This window comes from Budorcas taxicolor, chromosome X, assembly GCF_023091745.1.
Source record: "Budorcas taxicolor isolate Tak-1 chromosome X, Takin1.1, whole genome shotgun sequence".
Classification (NCBI taxonomy): domain Eukaryota; kingdom Metazoa; phylum Chordata; class Mammalia; order Artiodactyla; family Bovidae; genus Budorcas; species Budorcas taxicolor.
In genome coordinates, this window is record NC_068935.1 from 115463975 (window position 1) to 115485800 (window position 21826).

Genomic DNA, 21826 nt, shown 5'->3' on the forward strand with positions numbered 1-21826 from the left:
ACACTATATATATTAATGCAAGCTCACTTTTGTTTTTTATGTTTGTAATTCCCAGAGATATAGGTATCTAAATTAAATACAATCATGATTTTGAATATAAGTTTTAATAATTTGTCATGGAACAGTAATGTAGAGATGGTATGGCATCATCATGTGGCAACATGAACTAAACATTCTCTTTTTTAAATAATCTCAGATAGCGTCTAGATATTTTCCTTAAATCAGAACAACTGGTTGTAACACCATTCTTCCTAGACTTGAATTCTGTCTCAAGATTTCTTCACAACAGAAACATGTTTAAGCCATGCTATCCACTAACATTTTCCATCCTCTTCTTCGTGATCTCTACCTCATTCTACTATGAGAAAAAATGATTTGATTTTATGATCAAATTGTGTAATGGAAAGTCTAATACTAGGCACAAGAGAAAGGAGTGGTTGGAAGACATGAGTCTACTCTATCGTGATCAGTTACTCTATACTCTGCCCCAGAAACTTTCCCTACCCTGTTCTCTGAGCTGCCTCTTCCTTGGGACTGCTCTCCTCCCCTTCACCTAATGGTGAGTTTTCCTCTGGAATTGGCAAGCATCACTAGATTTGTAGAAGAGACAATCTGAGGGTACTTTCTAGAAAACCATCCAATTACGCCTAAGGAAGTGTTGATGTGATTCTATTTTTTATCGTTTATTAAACTCAATATTATAAACCATAAATCAAATTCACAATGATAAGAGAATGAATGGCATGCATCTATAAAGTTTCATTATTCTTTCTCAATTATACAAAGCCTGACTTCTTCCAGTTAGGATGTTGTGACGTCTGCATAATTTTCCCAGTTTCAGAGAACTCTATTTTTAAGTCATGGAGGAACAGATTTGGAGATGCATAAACAACATAAAACTAAAACCAATAATGTAATCAAAAATTAAAATAACTGCACAGATAAAATTCATTATATGCAAGTTTCTACATGAGGCATCAATTCAGCCAAGCATATGTTCTTGTCTAATTCAGAATATGTCAACAAGGTAATCACTCAGGTGGTGATCACAGGAAAGAAAATGTGATAAGTACTATTCTGTACCTGCCAGCTCTAATTCAGAACACAAACATTAAGCTGAAACAGAATGCAGTATCACATTCAGGTAAAGTACAAGGGGCTACAAGGTCATTAATAGTTACTAATCCCATATTAAATCAACAGAATGGATGTAGATTTAGGAACAATCTGCGGAATTTGAGAAGGGTTTATATATGAACCCAAAGCCTGAACCTTACCACTAAAGAATAGGTAAGTTAAACTTGAAAAATCTCCTTACAAATACTAAATACTGAAGGAAACGATGGACTACACAACCAACCAACTCTCAAAAAATTAAAAAAAACAAGCAAACAAAAAAGCCAAAAAAGCAAAATGATTGTTTTATCAACCCCATGCATGCTATAGAATGAGACCCTCTTCAATTAGCTTCTGGAGACTGTCTCATCTCAGACAATTAGAGCTAGTTGCACAAAAATTGTCTCATTCAGAACATGCTTTGAGAGGGTTTACAAGATCCCAATGGAGCTTCCAAACTTGTTTTGTTTTCCTAATTGAAAACTTAGAAGGTAATAACCTCCTCTCAATTCAGAGAAAGCTGGAAACCCTAGGATACAAAGCAGTTTCCAAAGAAATTTAAAATAAAAACATGTATCATTAAAAATTGAACAAAACAAACCAAGCACGTCTCCCAAAGAAGTAAAAACATGCCTTTGAAACAAACAGTAAGTCACCACTGTTCATTGCAGAGCAGCATGTCAGTTACAGAGTCGCAGAATGAATGTGCAAGTTGCCAAATTCAACTAATTCATGTTCTGAATTAAAATAAAACACCCTCAATGTCTTAGGCCACTTCTGCGGCCCAGCAGTTCTAGGGTTCGCTTTGATCTGTCGTGGGACGCATGGAGGCGTCGAACAGCTGCTTTGGCCCACGCTCTGCTCCTGGCAGGCACCTTTCCACACAGGATTCCTTTCTTGCATCTAGTCCTCCTTGATGGAATGACCTACATATCCGCACATGTGGCCAAAACTCCAAGGATAAGAAGGAGGAAAAAGAAGCTGCACACTTTTCATTACAAGGAAGTAACTGAAAAGCTGCTCTTTCAAGCAAAAGAAATACCACCTCGAGATCCACTTCCCTAGGTAGCCTCAGTGCTTCTGGCTTCAGCTATTACAATTACAGGAGGGAAGCATATGTGATAACCATGAATAGCCAGGTCATCCTAACAGCGAAAGAAAAAATAGAATTCTTCCTTTCTGGAGAAGTGTGAACTCTGATACAACTATTGATTTCATGTAGGTTAAATTCATTCATAGGCTCATGTAACAGTTGGTCACAGAATGCTATGAGCAAGGCCCTGGGTAAGGGCTTGTCAAGGTTATGAAGTTGAATGATACAGATATCATCCTTCAAGGAACTTCCCATGTTGGAGAAAAGTTACAGCATGCACATACACCAGCATGGGAAAATAGACTGCTGTGATGAGATTCCATCTATGTGCTTAAATCCAGCAATCAGATACAAATATGTATTGAGCACTAATTATGCAATGACTCTTTAAGCACAGTGATTCTAAAAGACATATACATAAACATGTATAAGATATTTTTGCACTCAATGAGCTTATACTATTCAGTTGGGTAAATAAAACACAGATGTTAAAAAGCATGGCAATCACATATCCTAATCATTTTTGAATCCTCAGCACCTAGCACATAGTGGTTCTTTGATAAATTATGTGTTTTGTGAATGAATAGGTAACTGTGTGTATATCTGCACATATACGTGTGTGTATGTCAGTGTATGTGTATATGCATGTAAGTATGCCTATGTCATATATTATACTGTATTTTAAAAGAAGCCTGACACCTTTAAAAATGCCCCTCCTTTGTGTTCATTTGAGGTATTTCAATGAAATGGGCAAAGGAAGACTCACTGATACAATTCTCCACTTGAAACACACATGATAGAATAAAGTTGAAAGAACTGGAAAGAGGGAATAGTGACTCTAGAAAGATGCTCTCTATATGAGAGATCTACTACAAGAGAGGGGTTTAGCTCCAAAATGGGGTTTTTGTGTCAAATGTGGAGTGAGCCAGTCTGAACCCCAAACACAAAAGGTACATCCTTATTGAAAACTTGTGTATTTGTCCAGTAAGAATACAGATTAGAAATACAAAATAAGCTATTAATGCTCAACAGAATTTTAAACTTAATAAAAACAACTGGAATCACCTTCCACCTCTCCTTCTCTCCACTGTAAAATCAGCCGCTGGTTTTTATTAATTCTGTATCAGCAGTCAAATCCATCTTTTCCTTCCTATTCCTAATGTGTTCACTTCAATTCACGACTTTCTCACCTGAACTATTGGCCCCATTTTTCCACTTTCTGGTCTCAGAGCTCTTTCTGGTCGGGCTAATCCTGTTACACACCTACTTGAATTTCTTCAGTAGTTCCCAGTTTCCTATAAGATAATATTCACATTTCTTGTCATGTCATTCAAAGTCCTTTCTGATATGGCTTTCTCTTTCTCCACCTCTCCTGACATACACCCTCCTTCCTTCACCCATTCTGTGCCCAAATGTACATGTATTCCAACCATATTAAACTCTTTCATGTAAAAACTACTCTAGCATACTTCTGTGACAGACAAAATAATGTTCCCCAAAGGTTGCTGCGTCCTAACTCTTGGAACCTGTGAATGTGTTAGTTTATATGGCAAAGGGACTTTGCAGATGTGATTAAGGAACTTGATATGAAGATTTTTTTTTTTTTTACTAACCATATAGACCCTAAATGTAGTCACAAGAATACTTACAAGAGACAAAGAAGAGAGTCAGAACCAGAGGAGATGTGACCACAGAAGTAGAGGTCAGAGAGAGAGCTTGGAAGATGCTATGTCATGGGACTTGAGATCCAGAAGGAACCACAAGTCAAGGAATGCTGAGAGCATCCAGAAGCTTGAGAAGGCAAGGAAAGAGCGTGTACCCTGGAGCTTCCAGCAGGAATGCAGACTTGCTGATCACCTGATTGATTTTAGGATTTCTGCCCTCCAGGACTGTAAGATAATAGATTTGGTTTGTTTCAAGCCACTAAGTTTATGGTAATTTTTACAACAAAAGGAACTCATACACTATATGGTATGTCTCATATCACTTATTTTTTACAAGATCTTTAACAATAGAGATAGTAAACTGTTCATGTTTTTTTAATCCCCTGAAGAATTCAAATTGCTTGTTTATAGTATGTTTTGTTTGAAAACTATTTGCTAAGTATAAAAGAGTAACTATAACTGAATAGTGAATATGAAAGGGCAATGCCTATAGCACTACCGAAGTTATGATACATGGATTTTATAATGTGAAAACGCATGCAGCTACAAAAATAAGCACTCCATATACTTCCAAAACCATAATCATTAAAGTTATGGGGAAACTGTATCAACAATTCTCAGAATACTATTCATGAATGTGGAAAACAAAGTGACCAAGCCTAACAAAGACAAAACATTTCACATTCTTTTACTATAACTCCCTATAATTTTGTTTTTTTAAATAAGGAATCCAAAAGTCAAATTCTACAGTTAGCTAAAAATTTCAACTTTTTCATACCCAGGCACACCTGATGTCACTCAACGTTATTTAGCATGCAGCAGGAACTCAATAAACGTTTGTTAACAACTGTATGAAGAACCTATTTCTCTGTCCTTTGGGAAGATGAAGGGGCTTCAGCATTAAGTCAGAAATGCATAAAACCCTAAAAGAAACTAATAAAATGAATAAATTTGAATTAGTTCTAATGAGGTGGATGAAACTGGAGCCGATTATACAGAGTGAAGTAAGCCAGAAAGAAAAACACCAATACAGTATACTAACGCATATATATGGAATTTAGAAAGATGGTAACAATAACCCTGTATGCGAGATGGCAAAAGAGACACAAGAGGTACAGAACAGTCTTTTGGACTCTGTGGGAGAGGGAGAGGGTGGGATGATTTGGGAGAATGGCATTGAAACATGTAAAATATCATATGTGAAACGAATTGCCAGTCCAGGTTCGATGCATGATACTGGATGTTTGGGGCTGGTGCACTGGGATGACCCAGAGGGATGGTACAGGGAGGGAGGAGGGAGAGGGGTTCAGGATGGGGAACACATGTACACCTGTGGCAGATTCATGTTGATGTATGGCAAAACCAATACAATATTGTAAAGTAATTAGCCTCCAATTAAAATAAATAAATTTATATTTTAAAAAATAAAAATAAAAAAAGAAACTAATAAGCAAATATAGCTGTGCACGTTATATATAAATACTCATAACTGAAAACAGAGATTCTCTTCAAAGTGTTTTAGTATGTTAGTACTTGTGTATGTGTTTGGAAATGTATTTATAAAAGCCAAAGTTCTTTGGAAGTTTTTAAAAATACAAAACATTGCCCACCAAGAAAGTCCTTTCAAACTGAACCCCATTCTTTTGGGATATGCATGTAAGAGCCATTGCTTTTTCACGTTAACTTTGCCTCATGACTAGTGCTTTATTTTAGCTTTATCATTCTTGGACCCCTCTACCTCCTATTCCAGGTCCAGTCCCCTAGACCAGCAGGAAAATCTAAGTGGCTTATTGTGCACTCATCCTTCCATGTTCTTCACTTTCATACTTCTACCAGCAGCTATTATTTAGTAAATAAATGAAAAAAATCTTTACTGACTTTTCTTCTTTTTGATACTTGAATCATTATAATAATAAAACCTTAAGACAGCAACATATTTTCTTAATAATTTAAACAATACTTTATAATATGAATCTGTCTACATAATTTGAACAGTGCTAATGCACAGCTATAATCTGACATGATGATTGCATTATTAAAGATAAAATTTTTGGTCTCCTTAAAAAATCTCAGTGAAAATTTCTATGTAAAAAATTTCCCCAAAAGAACAGAAATCTATACATATTTCAGAATGTAAGGCAATAAATTGGAAACAATAAATGTTTGGAAAATATTATGGTCAAGTAAAATAATTTCTGAACAATATTCATTAGAAGTTTTCTTCCCATTTTTTTTTTTTTCTGTGATTTATTACTGAATTTTCACCAACTCTGAGAAGCCACCAGATGGCATTGGAGAGTCCAATTACTTTATAGGACAACTTTATAGGAAAAACGAAGAATCTTCAAGCTGAAGTTGTCCTTTTATTCCAATATGAAAATATATTGAGGAAAAACATATTAATTTATTAGAATATTAAAGCTTTCTTATCATTGATAAAATTTTATCATCTACAACATATTTTTCTCATATCCGGTATACAAAGTAACTGGAACATGCTTTTAGAAATATAAGTAAACTGCCAATGATAGAACTTAACTGAAATCAAGGTAGCAACACAATTGGAAAATATTTTAAGGACAGTTAGTAAAATATAACTGATTATTGAATAGTGTTTAGGATACCTGCAAGAGCCTACATATACTTTTTAAAGAAATCTTTATATACAACCCTCAGAGATTTTAAGTCTTACCAAAGTTATTCACTATCATTGCCTTAAGGCAACATTTTCCATGCAAGGCAGCACTCTAGATGTCTTAAGAGACTATAATTCTACGAAAGGAAATTTGCTGTAAATAAGCAAAAATAAGCTAAAACATAGCTTAGTATTTTGAACTGCCAAAGCTAATTTCACTTAGACACATCACCACCTGCAAGGAAAAGTACCTTATTTTTTACTTGAGATTTCTAACTATATAGAATGTGCTTTTTAATAAGACAAACAAAAATCATAATTTTTCCCTAACTGAATGTCTGTTTTAAACTGATAATACCCTCTGCTCTGCAGCCTTGGGGAAACTGTGTAGGATCAAGTTAAATGTAGCCTCCTCCCATCGGCCTCAAAACACTGACTACAAACTCTGCCCATCTAAATTTGTCTGATCAATGTGCAAAAATGTAAAATATGTTACAGAAGAAAGGTACCATTTTATGTACTGAGTATTCCTTCAAGCTGTTCAATAAGTGCTTGTGAAAGGAACAAAAGAACAAACTTCTATTTCCACTGATGATTTACAGTTCAGAACTTTTACTTCATGAAAAAGGAAACTGAGGTCCTAAAAGGTTCAAGGACTTGTCCTCCATCAATCAAGGCTTACTAGCAGTTGGACTGAAATCCAAGTTTAAGTTGCAGCTCTATAGGCTTCATAATATTTACCAGACCAACCTACACCACTTCTATAGAAATAACTCAAAGTATGTGTTTTCTTAGTGATCACTGCTGTAGACAAAGCTGGAATGTCAAGATTAGTTGTTTGTAGAAATATTCTATAGTAGTTAGTCAACACGAGGATTAACCATGGAAAATTTTAATACACTTGTAAGCTATTTTCCCACCTGTCTGTATGAAATAAGGGAATGAAAATTGAAGCAGTATTACCCTACATTCAGGAAATTAGTCTATGCAAACATATTTGATATCTAGGTCAAAAACTTTTTGATTGGAAAAAATTTGATCCTTTCTATAGTACAATAATTCTTATTATCATAAAGGTCTTGGTCTTATTATCATGACCAAAAGCTTTATACTTGTTATACCTAAACAGAAAAAATAATGAGTAATAATTTCTAAGGGTTAAACAAACTTAAAAATAAACAGCCCTTATACTATTTTGTATAATATTCACATATTTTTTTAATCTGACACCTTTCAGATCACAAGATCATCCTGCATTATCCAAAAAAGAACCTAAATCTAATGACAAGTGTCCTTACAAAAGAAAGACAGAGGGACACTAGAGGCATAGAAGAGGCAGCCATGTAAAGATGAAGGCAGAGACTGGAATGATGCAGATGAAAAAGCAGGAGCCACCAGAAGGTGGAAGAGGCACGCAAGGGTTTGTTAAGACCTTGATTTTGGACTTCTGGCTTCCAGAGCTGGGAACATAGATTTCTGTTGTTTTAAGTCCCCCAGTTTATGGTAATTTGTTACAGCTGCTACGGGAAACTAATACAACTCCAGATCAATCAACCCATCAGCTTATCGGTTCCAGTGACTGCCACAGCTCATATGCTCCAGACTGAACTCACTTCATCTCTTATCCCTGAAAAAACAGTCCTTGCCCCTCTCTCTGTAATTGATGACACCGTCAACATAACCTCTCTTCAAGTGATTTCACATTTCAACTCCAAACACTCACTTGATCCTATTTATTCTTCTTCAGAAACATGTTTTCAGTTCCTATGACTGGTTCTCAGGCCCTCAGTAGAGTGGAATATCGTTTTTATTAAGGCCCTAACTGTTCACTCTGGAGTCCCACTGCAGCCTTTCCTACAGGGACTACTGTCTGTCCCCAAACAGATCTGACCATGTCACTCTCATGTGTGGCTCTTTACGGCTTGATTCTCTGTGTTTCCTCCACTGTAACAGCAGCTTTACTGATGGACTGTATAGAACTATTACATGTATATCAAGGAGTTTCATCTTCATGGTATATAGAAGACACCACAATAAGTGGGACCAGCAAATCAGAGACCCAACCTCAGATATCAAATTTTCTACTAAAGGGATCTGCAAAGTAATTAAATAGCTCAGCCAAAACTTTTCTTTCTAGACAATAAATCCAAAATCCCTTACAGAACACATGAAACCCTTCACACTCTATGCCCCATCTACTTTCTGGGCTTCATCTTTGTCACAAGGACCTATCAACAGTTCACTTTACTTAAGTGGTCCTTTCAAGGTTCTGTTCTTTGGAAACCTTTAATACGATTGATGGCCCTGCAATCCTCCTATTGCAGAATTATTTTCTCCACCTCTTTTTTCAAATGTTCCACCTCTAGTCATCAAGCTCAGTGGGTTCTAACTTTAATGTTACTTTCTCTTCTGTCTTCCCTGTTCTCCCTGCTGTTATGTTGAGTCAGGAAAGCCTTTTTGTGTCAAACATTTTTGGCCAAAAAAAAAAAAAAAAAAAAAGCAGACTTAGGATTCCACAAGGAAAAGGGATTATTTCTGAAAGTGTATTTGTGGGATGCATGTGAATCTTAAAAGTTATCAAGATCCAAAGCTTCACTAGAGTCTGTTTCTTCTTTCTCCTTCCCAGCCTTCCTTTCTCTTTCTTTCTCCTGTTTTCTTTTTCCTTCTCCTCCCTTTCTCCCCAACTCCTCTTTATCACAGACCACAGATCACATTGTCCCTTCAACAGAAAGTTTCAACTTTTTTTTTTTAAATCTCCCCCAATCCCATCTAAATCCTGAAAGACCATTCTCTCTCTAATATCCAGTCCAAGTCCAATAAATGTTTTTGATTGACTAAGAAAATTATCCGGAGAAGGCAATGGCACCCCACTCCAGTACTCTTGCCTGGAAAATCCCATTGACGGAGAAGCCTGGTAGGCTGCAGTCCATGGGGTCGCTAAGAGTTGGACACGACTGAGTGACTTCACTTTCACTTTTCACTTTCATGCATTGGAGAAGGAAATGGCAACCCACTCCAGTATTCTTGCCTAGAGAATCCCAGGGATGGGAGAGCCTAGTGGGCTGCCGTCTATGGGGTTGCACAGAGTCGGACACGACTGAAGCGACTTAGCAGCAGCAGCAGCAGAAAATTATCAATCGTGGTAGAGAGAATAATGCATTCACCTTCCCAAAGATGTCCATATCCTAATCCCTGGAACATGTAACTGTGTTATATCACATGGTAAATGGGGCTTTGCAGATTTGATTAAACTAAGCATCTTGAGTTTATCTAGGCCAGTTCAATGTAATCGCAAGGGCCCTTCTAAGGGAAAGAGGGAGGCAAGAGAGTCAGAGTCAGAGAAGGAGAAGTCATGACTGAAGTAGAGGTTGGAGTGATAGGTGACCACAAGCCAAGAAATGCAAGAAGTCATTAGAAGCTGGAAACAACACTGAAACAGATTTTCCCTAGAATCTGTGCAAAGAACTCAGCCTTACCAATCTATTTCAGACATTTGATCTCCAGAACTGTAAGATGATAGACTTGTGTGGCCATAAGCCACTAAGTTTTTAGTAAATTGTTGAAGCAGCAACTGGATACTAACACAACAGTGTCCCTAAATTTCAAAGTCACCTCATGGGATCATCCTCAAGCCTACAGTAGACCATTCACATTGATCAGGGGTTGATCCTCTGGTCCAGCAGTAGTTACCCCTGTGCTGTCTCTAGAATTAAAATCAGTTTTATAACATGATTTAAAATGCCTAGCATTGACAGACTCCTTACTGTTGCTCCCTAAATAGAAGAATATACCTTTTATTATCCCCATGATACACTGCCATTACTGCTATATTTATTAACTTGCAATATTCCCCTCCCAACTGAAATCCTATTCAACTTGCAAGATTCATCCCTATTGACTTGTGTCTTCCCCATGTAAATTCACCACAAACCAGGCAGACTGCTGCTGCTGCTGCTGCTGCTGCTAAGCTGCTTCAGTCGTGTCCAACTCTGTGTGATCCCTTAGACGGCAGCCCACCAGGCTCCTCTGTCCCTGGGATTCTCCAGGCAAGAACACCGGAGTGGGTTGCCATTTCCTTCTCCAGTGCATGAAAGTGAAAAGTGAAAGGAAAGTCGCTCTGTCGTATCCGACTCTTGGTGACCCCATGGACTGTAGGTAGGCTCCTCAGTCCATGGGATTTTCCAGGCAAGCATACTGGAGTGGTGTGCCATTTCCTTCTCCAAAACCAGGCATAAGTCTCCACAATTAATGTTAATCTATGCCAACACTATGTGAAACTGTATTGACAATTAAAACTGAACAAATAAGTTCATGGTGAAATTCTTAGGTATATCACATGATTATTAAATACAGATACTGGATACATTTTATTTATGTGGCATGTGTAGGGTCCATTTGTTTGTTAGATTTATTCCAATTAAAGACATTTCAAATGAATATCAAAATTATTCTAGATCTAACTTCAAATTTTATTTTTAAAAACAAGATAAATAGAAGAGCAGGATTTTTTCCCAATAAAAAGTAAAGTGCACTTTTTTTTCCACTCAAAAAGGAAAGAAACAAAGCCTCAGAAGTTTGGTCTTACAAATTATACCAAAGGAAAAATGAGAAATGTTTCATCCTTTTTGACATGTTTGACAAACTGGGAATAAACACTTGGTAACATAATAAAAGGCAGATGCTGGGGGACTAGGCTGTCTCTTAATCATGTGAAATTAAGCCCACTGGCATCCAGGAATGCCCAAGAGAGCTGATGCACATAAATCACATTGGTATGAGATGGAAACACCCCACTAGACTTTCTTACTCTTCTTCAGTTAAAATCTCACTTTCTTTACACAGTAGCATAATTTCTTTAATCTGAAGAAATGATGATCCAAAAATAACAAACACAAAAGTTAAAACCTAAACTGTGTCACTGGTTATTTAACTACCCTTATCTTTTATAAACTATTTGGGCTTTGAGTTACGAGTCTGAGAAACGCTCAAGAGATTTGTTTTCCTCTTGCTGCCAGAAAGAACTGAATCTAAGTCATTTTCCATAAACAAGTGTCCACTGTCAGTTTCTAGAATGAAGAGATCAACCCCCTGTGAGAATAGCTGGCAGCTTTAGGTAGCTTTAACGTATTTTAAATATATTCTAGAATAAGATGTAATCATTGGTTTATATATTCACTTCCATTTCTCCATCTGCTCTAATAATTGTGAATACCTTTTTTTGTATACTAAAGTCACTGGCCTACATTTTATTAATCAGTAACCATGAACTACATCCTTTTTCATGGTGGTCTATATCGAACAATACCATTAAAATAAAAACATCTGCATGGTGGCAATATTTCTTTAAAGCAGCAGTAAGTATAGTAAGATTTCAGTATGATAATATTTAAAGAACCATTTTCCTGTCCTTCTAACAGATTTTGAACTACATATCAATCATGAAAAGACTCATGATTTACAGAGGTTTATTGTCTCCATATAAACCCTCTATCTTAGATATTGCTTATTCTGAGTTTTATCTTTTTGCTTCAGTGGTCTGTTATACATTGTACTACTTTCTATTTAAAAAAAGAACATGTTTTTTATTAAATGTCTTTATTTTACCTTTATTTGTCTAATATTGATATAACCTAGCCTCAAAATTAAAGCCACTCATTCATTCATTCATATAATCATTACTTCCTTAAGACATTTCCTAGAGCCCTGACTCTGAAACATTCATATTTGGCACTGTAGAGGTTATAAGCATATATAAATCATGGTTCTTGCATTTGTCGGCTTATAATCTAGGGATAGATATGAGAGCAGGGAGAAACAGACAAAAAGTCTAGACCTCTTTCTCTTTTCAAAGCTCTACATCCAGGTTCCTCTAGGTTCATTTCTCTCTAGTGTTCCAACTCAGGCCAAATCACAATTCACACTTCAGTTCCCAAAACTTGATATACTAATAGTTTGTATGCATATATTAATTCTCTGCCCCTGAATTGTATTCCAAACTCTCTCAGTTACACAAAATAAAAATAAATATTTAAGAACAGCCATTATTAACAACAGGTCATACTATCTTCTTGGAATGACCTTGTAAAGACATAGAATTTCACACACTTTGACCTCTCAAGCAAAATAGTAATATTTTTATAGTTAAAAAGAAGTTCTACCAAGACACAATGAAAAAATAGATTTGCAAATACACTAATAAAGAAAATGGAGGGAGGAAAGAGAGAGGAGAGAGAGAGAGAGAAACAAATAAACCAATGAGAATATTAAGTTAATCTTTCTAAACTGCTGGAAATACAAAGACCCTCTAAGCAAACATCTGATTTCCATGTGGTTTCTGTACACAATTCTACAAATGACAGCTACTCAAATGTTTACTTGCTGAATTGCTAACAACACTTCACACACTTGAAAAGAATGGGTAATACTGATAGTTTTTGCCTCTTTCTTCAAGTGCTGCTTATAAAAAATAAACACAAGGCAAAAAAGTGTTCCAAGAGAAAAATCTAATGTGTAAAAAAAGGCTATTTGCTTTCATAGATGTCAAAGGCCTTGATTCTAAATATATGCAAAACTTTAGAACATTATCTGAGAGACCAGACCCAATCCTTGACTGTATCATATATGCACATGAAGTGATATTTAAAACAAAACAAAACATTACAAAGTAAAAATGTTAGTGTTTCAATCAAGAATGTTAGGATAATACAAGTGCCTTTTTATATTTAATTTGTTCCTTAAATTACTAGCAATGGGGGTGTAAGCAAATGTGATAAAAATAATACATCCCCAGCTTGGGTATGAAGAGCTCCTATTGCTTTCAAATTAGTTCTGTTAATGAGAAGCAAATACCTACTTCTAAATTTTTATGGAATGACCATATGTGTTTACCTAAAGTAAACACCATACACAATTAACATCCCATAAAAACTCAACATCACTGTGGGTATCATAATCATACTTAATATATTCTTGGTTATTACAATATCTAGTTCTGCTTTTCTAATGGTCACAATGAATTAAAAATAATATTCTAGCAAAAGATACATGAAAAGCACTGGCTTTGGAGTCATGATTATGGAACTTTCAAAGGTTTACAAAACTGAAAATAGAGAAGAGAATTAAATGATAAGAAAAAAGAACAAGGATAAGGAGCCTTTCTTGGTTGGTTAATATGTGAGATCAAACATCAAAAACTGATTTTTTTTCCTGGCCTTGGTACTTCTGGCTTTACAGGTTGGGCTGGGTGTGAAGATAGAGCCATTAATCTTTGAAGGAGAAGATGCCAAGTGCACTCCTCTTCTACTTGATCTATGGAGATCACTAATGCTGCTCTTCAGTAAGCTACATATCTGCTTCCTTCAATAAAGGTGCCATGGAAACAGGCATCAGTTGAAATGTGTGCAAGCTATGAACGTCTATGAGTAAAGCAATATTATCTAAATTATATTTAATATACAAAAATCAAACAAACTTCCAAACAGTGAGTTCTTAACACAGATACTAGGGGGAGCCATCTTAATTCATATTATACAGAAAAGTAAAGAAATCAAACATGCCACTAAATCTCAGTACCTGTCCTATCATTTTGACAGTATTATAAAAACACATTCAGAAAAAAAAAAAAACAGATTCAGTTTCAGAGGTATTCAAAAGCTATGTGACAGCGATATTCGTAAACAGAAGAGAACAAAGTCTGAGAACGTTTGCCAAACTTAGGACAGCATTTTATTACCACCCTCTTAAAGTAATTAGATCATTAACATAAAAATTGAACTTGAGACAGGTCACTGAATTTTCTCAGGTCTCTGGAGCAGCAAGAGATATGAATTTTCCAACTGTCCCACATTTCTAGCTCTGCTCCCTTGTTTCTCAAACATACACAGTTAAGCTCCAATTTAATAAAACTTTTCCCAAAATTAAAATAAAGAATGGACCTGTCACCACTATTCGATGATGGAAAAAAAAAAATCACACTTGCATTTTGACAAAGAAAACAGAGATAGGACATACACAAAAACATTTTATATAATAAAATATGATAACCAGAATAATGAAGTTTTTAAGACTCAAACACTATTTCCATTTTAAGGAGTTTCGTTTTGTTACAATACTTATTATACAGATGAGTGTTTTTCTATGTGACCAATACCTCAAAGATCCGTGTTGTGTTTTTAATGTAAATTGCTATTCTACAAAATATCACTGTTGTAGAAATTGTCAGCTTTCATCACAGTTTACTACCCCCTTTACCAACCCTAACTTCCACGGGTACGCTCAACCTTCCTCGCACTTGGCAGACAAAGAAATCAACATATCTGCTATTTGCCAGTAATCCATTCAAATTTCAAAAGCTACTATATCATAATCCTGCCCTAGGGCTTTCTCTCATTCAAAAATATCCACCAAGAAGAACAGACAAAATACTGTGTAAACAAAGAAACACTATTTTTTTTATACTGCCTACAACAGCTATACAACAACCAAAAGTTCTAGAGCTAATGGGCTCAGCCAAATTCCTTTAACTCTCAAGCCTGTGGTGTCATCCGCCTGCATATGCAGGAAGTACTCCCCAGACTTCCTCCCAAGGTGGGGCTCATAACAGCAGACTGCTCCCTACTTCCCTGGGATGTGGCCCTTTTCACTGTTGAATCAAATATAAGTTTGAAGCCTCTTAACTTAAAGTACCAAGAATGGTTGCCATGGCCCCATCTCATTCATTTCTTCTCCTTTCTGAATTCCAAAGATACGCTTGTTTGTACAGTCCTTGATATCACAACACTCTGTAGCCTCTTACACACTATCTCTTCTTTTTCCCATTGTCTCTCTAGAACTAACAGATAACACATTCTAGTGCTAGCAACTAAATACAATACATTCCATCCTTCATTGTACTGAAAAGTTAGAGCTTCAAAAATTCTGTCGCCCCATGTAAAATGTGAGTGTTGCAAGATTATCATCAGTGATTATCATCAGTGATGTAATATAACTTCACACAGGTAATAGCTATTTATTCAATTATCTCATACATTTTTCTAACTCCAAGAATCACAGTCAACTGAAACCCAAGATGTATGTTAACATCAAAGTTTTCCTTAAGTCTCAAGATTTTTCTATTTAGCAGCAGCTTTCATATTACCATTCTACTTTATCTCTATATTTCCTACTTACATGTTAGGATGCTTCCTCATGACATTTTCTTTAATAACTTTGGGTTTTTTTTAAAAAAACAAAAACTGCAAAATAAATCAGCAAAGAATCTGCCCTAACCATAGCTGACATCGAAATGGTGACAGTAAAATTTAACATGAAAAAAGTTCACTATGATTCCATGCAAAAATTTAAATGACACTCTTTACAAAGAAAATTGAAAGCCATACTATAAAATGAAATCAACCAAAACTCAATTCATTTCAATTCATAGTAGTTACCAAAATAAACCATGTCTTTTTCAACCTACTCCCACTTTTCTAATTCCCTGTAAGTTATGCTCCACTCATTTAAAGATAAATCTACAGAATTTCCACAATATGGATCCTGGATAATTTTCAACCTCTTCACAAATGGTACATGTATAAATGTAGCACCATCACTTTAAGCCACAATGAGAGAAAAGGAAGGAACACTACATACCAGAACCTCTTTTGGTCACTACCTTCAAACTCTGAGTAAAAGTAGCATATAAGAGAATCAAGTGAGGGATCGGAGCTTTCATCTTCCAGCTCTTAAAGGCTGTTCTCTAAAGCAAAGATAAAGAAGAAAAACACACATTTTAAAAATACATAGCAATATTATATGATTTGTGTTAGGCTTTAATCATGCACAATCAGAGTAATGAATTTCACCAATGGAAAGAATGTGAGCAGGATTTGTATTCTATTTTCCCATATGTTGTGGGGTTCCTAAGTTAAATCAAAACCAATAATACCAAAATTATGTTTCCATAGGCCCATTACAATATTTTAAAATCTTAAACTCAACTAAGGTTTAGAATTTCTCTTTATTTAGAGAACTGAATTGTATTTAAATAAGTGGAAACAATCCCTTCAAAAATACTATTTCATTAACAATTTATTTTCAAATAAATTACCAAACATTGACATTTTAAATGTTTCATGCTGCAATAGAACATGGTTTTATTCAGTATCATTCTTTCCATTTGAGAAGAAATCATAAATTCTATGCCTCTAAAGATTTCATTATAATTTTACAATTCTCTTAAAACAAACTTTATAAGATACTTCAAGAGAACTCTAAGACTTCATCTCTATTCAAAAAAAGTATACTGTATATGAAAACTACCAGAAAATACATCGTTTCTTCCTATCACAAGGCTCTCAGAGGGATACCAGAAGGAACACTAGCTTAGTGTTGGATTTCAAGAGGGGGAATACTTCATGTGAAATTAACTGAAATGAACATTGTCTTCTTCAGAAAATTATCTCCCTTTTATTTTTGTATGAGACTGAGGTAGTAGAGCTGCAAGACTGAATTTTAAAAAGGAGCAAGTTAGAACACAGTTCAACTACACTGTCAATCCATGACAGCCTAAGTTTCTTTGCAAGACAGTTGAGAACTGATCATCAGCTTTCAATCACTGTGACTTTATTAAGATGAGAAAGCCGAAATGGTGATTTGACAGTCACTTTTTTTTTTTGCTCTCCTAAAACCTCAGAAACCTCTGAGCATTTTTAAATGATTAATTCATTCACATTAATAAAAGTCTGTTAAGACACATTTTAATTCACAAAACAAAATCAAAACCCATTCACTTGCCGTAAAATGTCACCATTATCATTTTAGTCAGAAAGTCGGGGAATTTTTCAAATAAGCACTGAGAATAAGCTATTTTAACTCCAGCTCCTATAAATGATGATAGCCCATTTCAGTTTTCTAACCAAGGACCTGGAGTTCATATAAAGACATAAATGAAACGTAGTCCAAAAAGCCAAATCATAAGACACATCTGAGGAACTGCCACATTAAAGTGCAAACCTGACTCAGGCATGCATTCCTAAAATCGGAATCCCATTTCCTAGCCACTGCACTAACAGGAGCAGCAGGAAATTTTCAAGTTGATATCTTCAGCCTTCAGGTTAGCAGTGAGAATCAGTTCCTCTCTCAGTGTGAGTTTAATCAGCACTGCCCAAGAAACTCCAGGAGCCAAATAGACACCATAAGACCTTCTACCTTAACTACATTATTCCTTCACTCTTGTTCAAAATACTATTTCTTCACTCATTTCATTTCTAAAAGGCAAACCAGCTAGTTTATGACTCTATTTCTTAAAACTAAATTGGTTTGGAAAGCGTCAATTTGGTAACATCAAGATCCTTAATTGAATCTTTCAAAACAGTTTTGAATTAGGGAAAACAAAAAAGAATTATGGAGCATTTCACATATTCAACATCTTGGTCAATCTACAATCATCATTACAAACTTCTTTAAGGCAATTTATTGTATTTCTATTGAAAGACAGATTAAATGTGTCTAGTCATAGACATTAAAGCTTTGCTATACTCATTGCAGAATTAAAATTTCAACCCAGAAATCCCAATGCAAATTATATATAAACATTCACTGAGGTTCTCATGTATTTTCTTATGTCACATTGTAGCTCATACTATCAGTGACCTAATTTCAAGAAGCTTCAGTTTCTAGATGAACAGACCTGAGATTGTTTGCCTGTTTTCCTGTTAAGACTACCATTCAACTAGGCAAAAGTGTAGACACAGAAGGCAGGACAGTGGTTGCTAGAGGCTGGGTTTAAAAGGGGAAATTTTGGAAAGGTCTGCAAATGGGTATGGGGGTTCTTTAGGAGAGATGATGAAAATGTTCTGAAATAGACACTGGTGATGGTTATACACTGGGATGACTATTTTCTAAAAACTACTGATTATACACTTTAAAATGCTGAAGTTTATGCTATGTGAATTTTATCATAATAAAACTTATTCTGAAAACAAAACAAAAAGAATACCATTCACTACTGGGCTACTCATAAATCAATACCAAATCTTATGCAAAATGAGCACATCACAGTGATTATAAGCAATCAGTCTGTCTGGGTTCTTAACCCAGTTTTGCTACCTATCAGCTTTGCAATTTGAGGCAAATAACTTCTTCAAGAAAGGTCCATCTAGCTAAAGCTATGGTTGTTTCAGTAGTCATGTATGGATGTGAGGGTTGGACTATAAAGAAAGCTGAGCTCTGAAGAATTTATGTTTTTCAACTGTTGTGTTGGAGAAGACTCTTGAGTCTCTCATGGACAGGGAGGAGATCCAACCAGTCCATCCTAAAGGAAATAAGTCCTGAATATTCATTGGAAGGACGGATGCTGAAGCTGAAGCTCCAATACTTTGGCCGCCTGATGCAAAGAACTGACTCATTTGAAAAGACCCTGATACTGGGAAAGATTGAAGGTGGAAGGAGAAGGGGATGACAGAGGATGAGATGATTGGATGGTAGCACTGACTCAATGGACATGAGTTTGAGTAAACTCCAGGAGCTGGTAATAGACAGGGAGGCCTGGCGTGCCGCAGTCCATGGGGTCACAAAGAGTCGGACATGACTAAGCAACTGAACTGAACTAGCTTTTCAAATAGTTTTTTCATTTACAAAACAGGATTATTATAGAACAGATAACATAGTACCTGGAACAGCACTGGCATATAGAATAATCTGAATAAATGAAAGCTATTTTTATTACTGTTTTTATTGCAGCTAACTGTTGTCACCACTATTATTATCATTACTATTATATTATTACCACTATTGCAGACTTAACTCACATCCCTCTCACCTGTGAAACTATCTACATTTATCAGCTTTCTTTACATGCTACCCCACACTATTAGCTTATATCTTTAACTATATGTCTTTTATTCTACCAAAGTGCCTCCAGGGTAAGGGAGTGTTTTATTCATCTTTTTAATCTAATGATAAATAAATGTTAACTAAAATAAAATGAATAAATAAGAAAGACTAAATGTGGTTCTATTATATGCAGTTGAATTTCAGCATTCAAACTCATCATTTCATAAACACTTATTAAACATATCCTAGTTCCAAGATTCTATGCAATGGTGCAGTGGGGACACAAAGACAATGCAACACACTCTAGTGAAAGCTCACAGGCCAATAAAGGAGACAAATATACTTACCGACTTAATTAGACTGGCCCTACTGCCATCTGTTGAGTATAATGTGCTAAGGGAGTAGAGGGAGGAAATCTATTAATTCTGCTCCAGGTTGGACGTGGTGAAGTCATAGGGAAAAGTCAAGCTAGGTCATAAAGGAGAGATTTTTCTAAGGGAAAGGGAATTCTGGGTCTAGGACAAAGGATGAGTGCAATTGTCAGTCTGGTAGGCAGAAGAGCCTATCCGTAAACATGCTCAGAGGCTTCCCTGATGGCTCAGACAGTAAAGAATCGGCCTGCAATGCAGGAGAACGGGGTTCAATCCCTGGGTCGGGAAGATCCCCTGGAGGAAGAAATGGCAACCTTTTCCAGTATTCTTGCCTGGAGAATTCCATGGACAGAGGAGCCTGGCGGGCTACAGTCCACAGGGTCGCAAAGAATAGAACACAACTGAGCGACTAAGCATGCACACACACGAATATGCTCACATCTGAATTCCCGGATACTGTCAATATGTCACCTTGCGCAGTGCACAGACACTGCAGCTATGATGAACTGAAAGATATTGAGATGGAAGACTATCATCTGGGTAAGCCCAGTGTAATCACAGCATCTTTATAAAAGGGCAGGAGAAGAATTAGATTCAGAGAGAGGAGACATGAGGATGAAAGCAAAGGTCAGAGACTGGAGTGATGCACTTTGAAGATGGAGGAACAGCACATGCACCCAGGAATTTTCGTGGCCTCTAGAAGGTAGAAAAGGTCAGGAAACAGATTCTCTCCTGGATCCTCCAAGAGATATTCAGGCATGCCATCACCTTGATTTTAGTCAAGTGAGTCCAATGCATTTTGGACGCTGACCATCAGAACTGCAACGTTAAAATCTGGAGTTGTTTCAAGTTGCTAAATGTGTAGTAACTGGTGACATCAGCAATAGGAAACTATTACAAGCGAGGATGTGATGTGGCAAGTTTTAGGAATAAAGTGTAAATAGACTACAAGCTGAGGGCTATAAGGGACAGAGGTTAAAAATGTGAATGTAGGGTTCTTAATAGCAAACTATGCTAGATAAAAACTTGGGACTTTTCCACGATGCCCCCTACAATGTTTTCCACTCATATTCTAACTTCATCATCCAGTAACATTTCATGCAGCTTTACTTTAGCTTTTTTTTTTAAATCATGAAAACAGTATATAGCAAATCATGAAAACAAGTCTCCTTTTTCTCATCTCAAAAGCACACTCATAAATATGGGTCATATACACACACATACCTCAGAATACACAAGATGACTCACCCAATATTCTGACCTGCCTCCTTTCACACACTCCTAAGATTCTTTGCTGGGCATCCCCAGTGGCTCAGTGGTAAAGAACCTGCATGCCAATGTCGAAGACCAAGAGATGCAGGTTCGATCTCTGGCTCAGGAAGATCCCCTGGAGAAGGAAATGGCAACCAACACTGGAGAAATGGAGTTCTCCAGTATTCTTGCCTGGAGAATCTCATGAACAGAGGAGCCTGGTGGGCTATATAGTCCATGGGTTGCAAAAGAGTAGGATATGACTTAGCGACTAAACAACAAAAAGATTCTTTGCAGTATATACAATGAAGAGTCATTGGATGCTTATAGGTAAATAATCTGAATGGTTTTAGAAACCATAGTTTATAGGCAGAGGAAACTGTTAAACAGGCAGTGTTTCAGAAAGATAAACAAGATTAACCTTAATGCAGTAGGAATGAATAGTGGGAGAACAGAATAGATTTGAGAATAAATAGAGCTTCAGTTCGGGCTTCCCTGGTGGCTCAGAGGTTAAAGCGTCCGCCTGAAATGTGGGAGACCCGGGTTCGATCCCTGGGTTGGGAAGATCCCCTGGAGAAGGAAATGGCAACCCACTCCAGTACTGTTGCCTGGAAAATCCCATGGAGGGAGGAGCCTGGTAGGCTACAGTCCACGGGGTCGCAAAGAGTCAGAAACGACTGAGCAGATTTACTTTCACTTTCACTAGAGCTTCAGTTCAGTTCAGCTCAGTCACTCAGTCGTGTCCGACTCTTTGTGACTCCATAAATCGCAGCTCGCCAGGCCTCCCTGTCCATCACCAACTCCCATCACCAACTCCCGGAACTTACTCAAACTCATGTCCATTGAGTCAGTGATACCATCCAGCCATCTCATCCTCTGTCAT

General features: G+C 36.5%; 1 non-coding gene across 1 annotated transcript; it reads left to right on the forward strand.

Moving 5' to 3' along the window:
* Nucleotides 1-21435: 21435 nt before the first annotated feature.
* Nucleotides 21436-21507, forward strand: TRNAF-GAA (transfer RNA phenylalanine (anticodon GAA)). Its single transcript has one exon. It is a non-coding gene; the product is annotated as a tRNA-Phe (tRNA).
* Nucleotides 21508-21826: the final 319 nt, after the last annotated feature.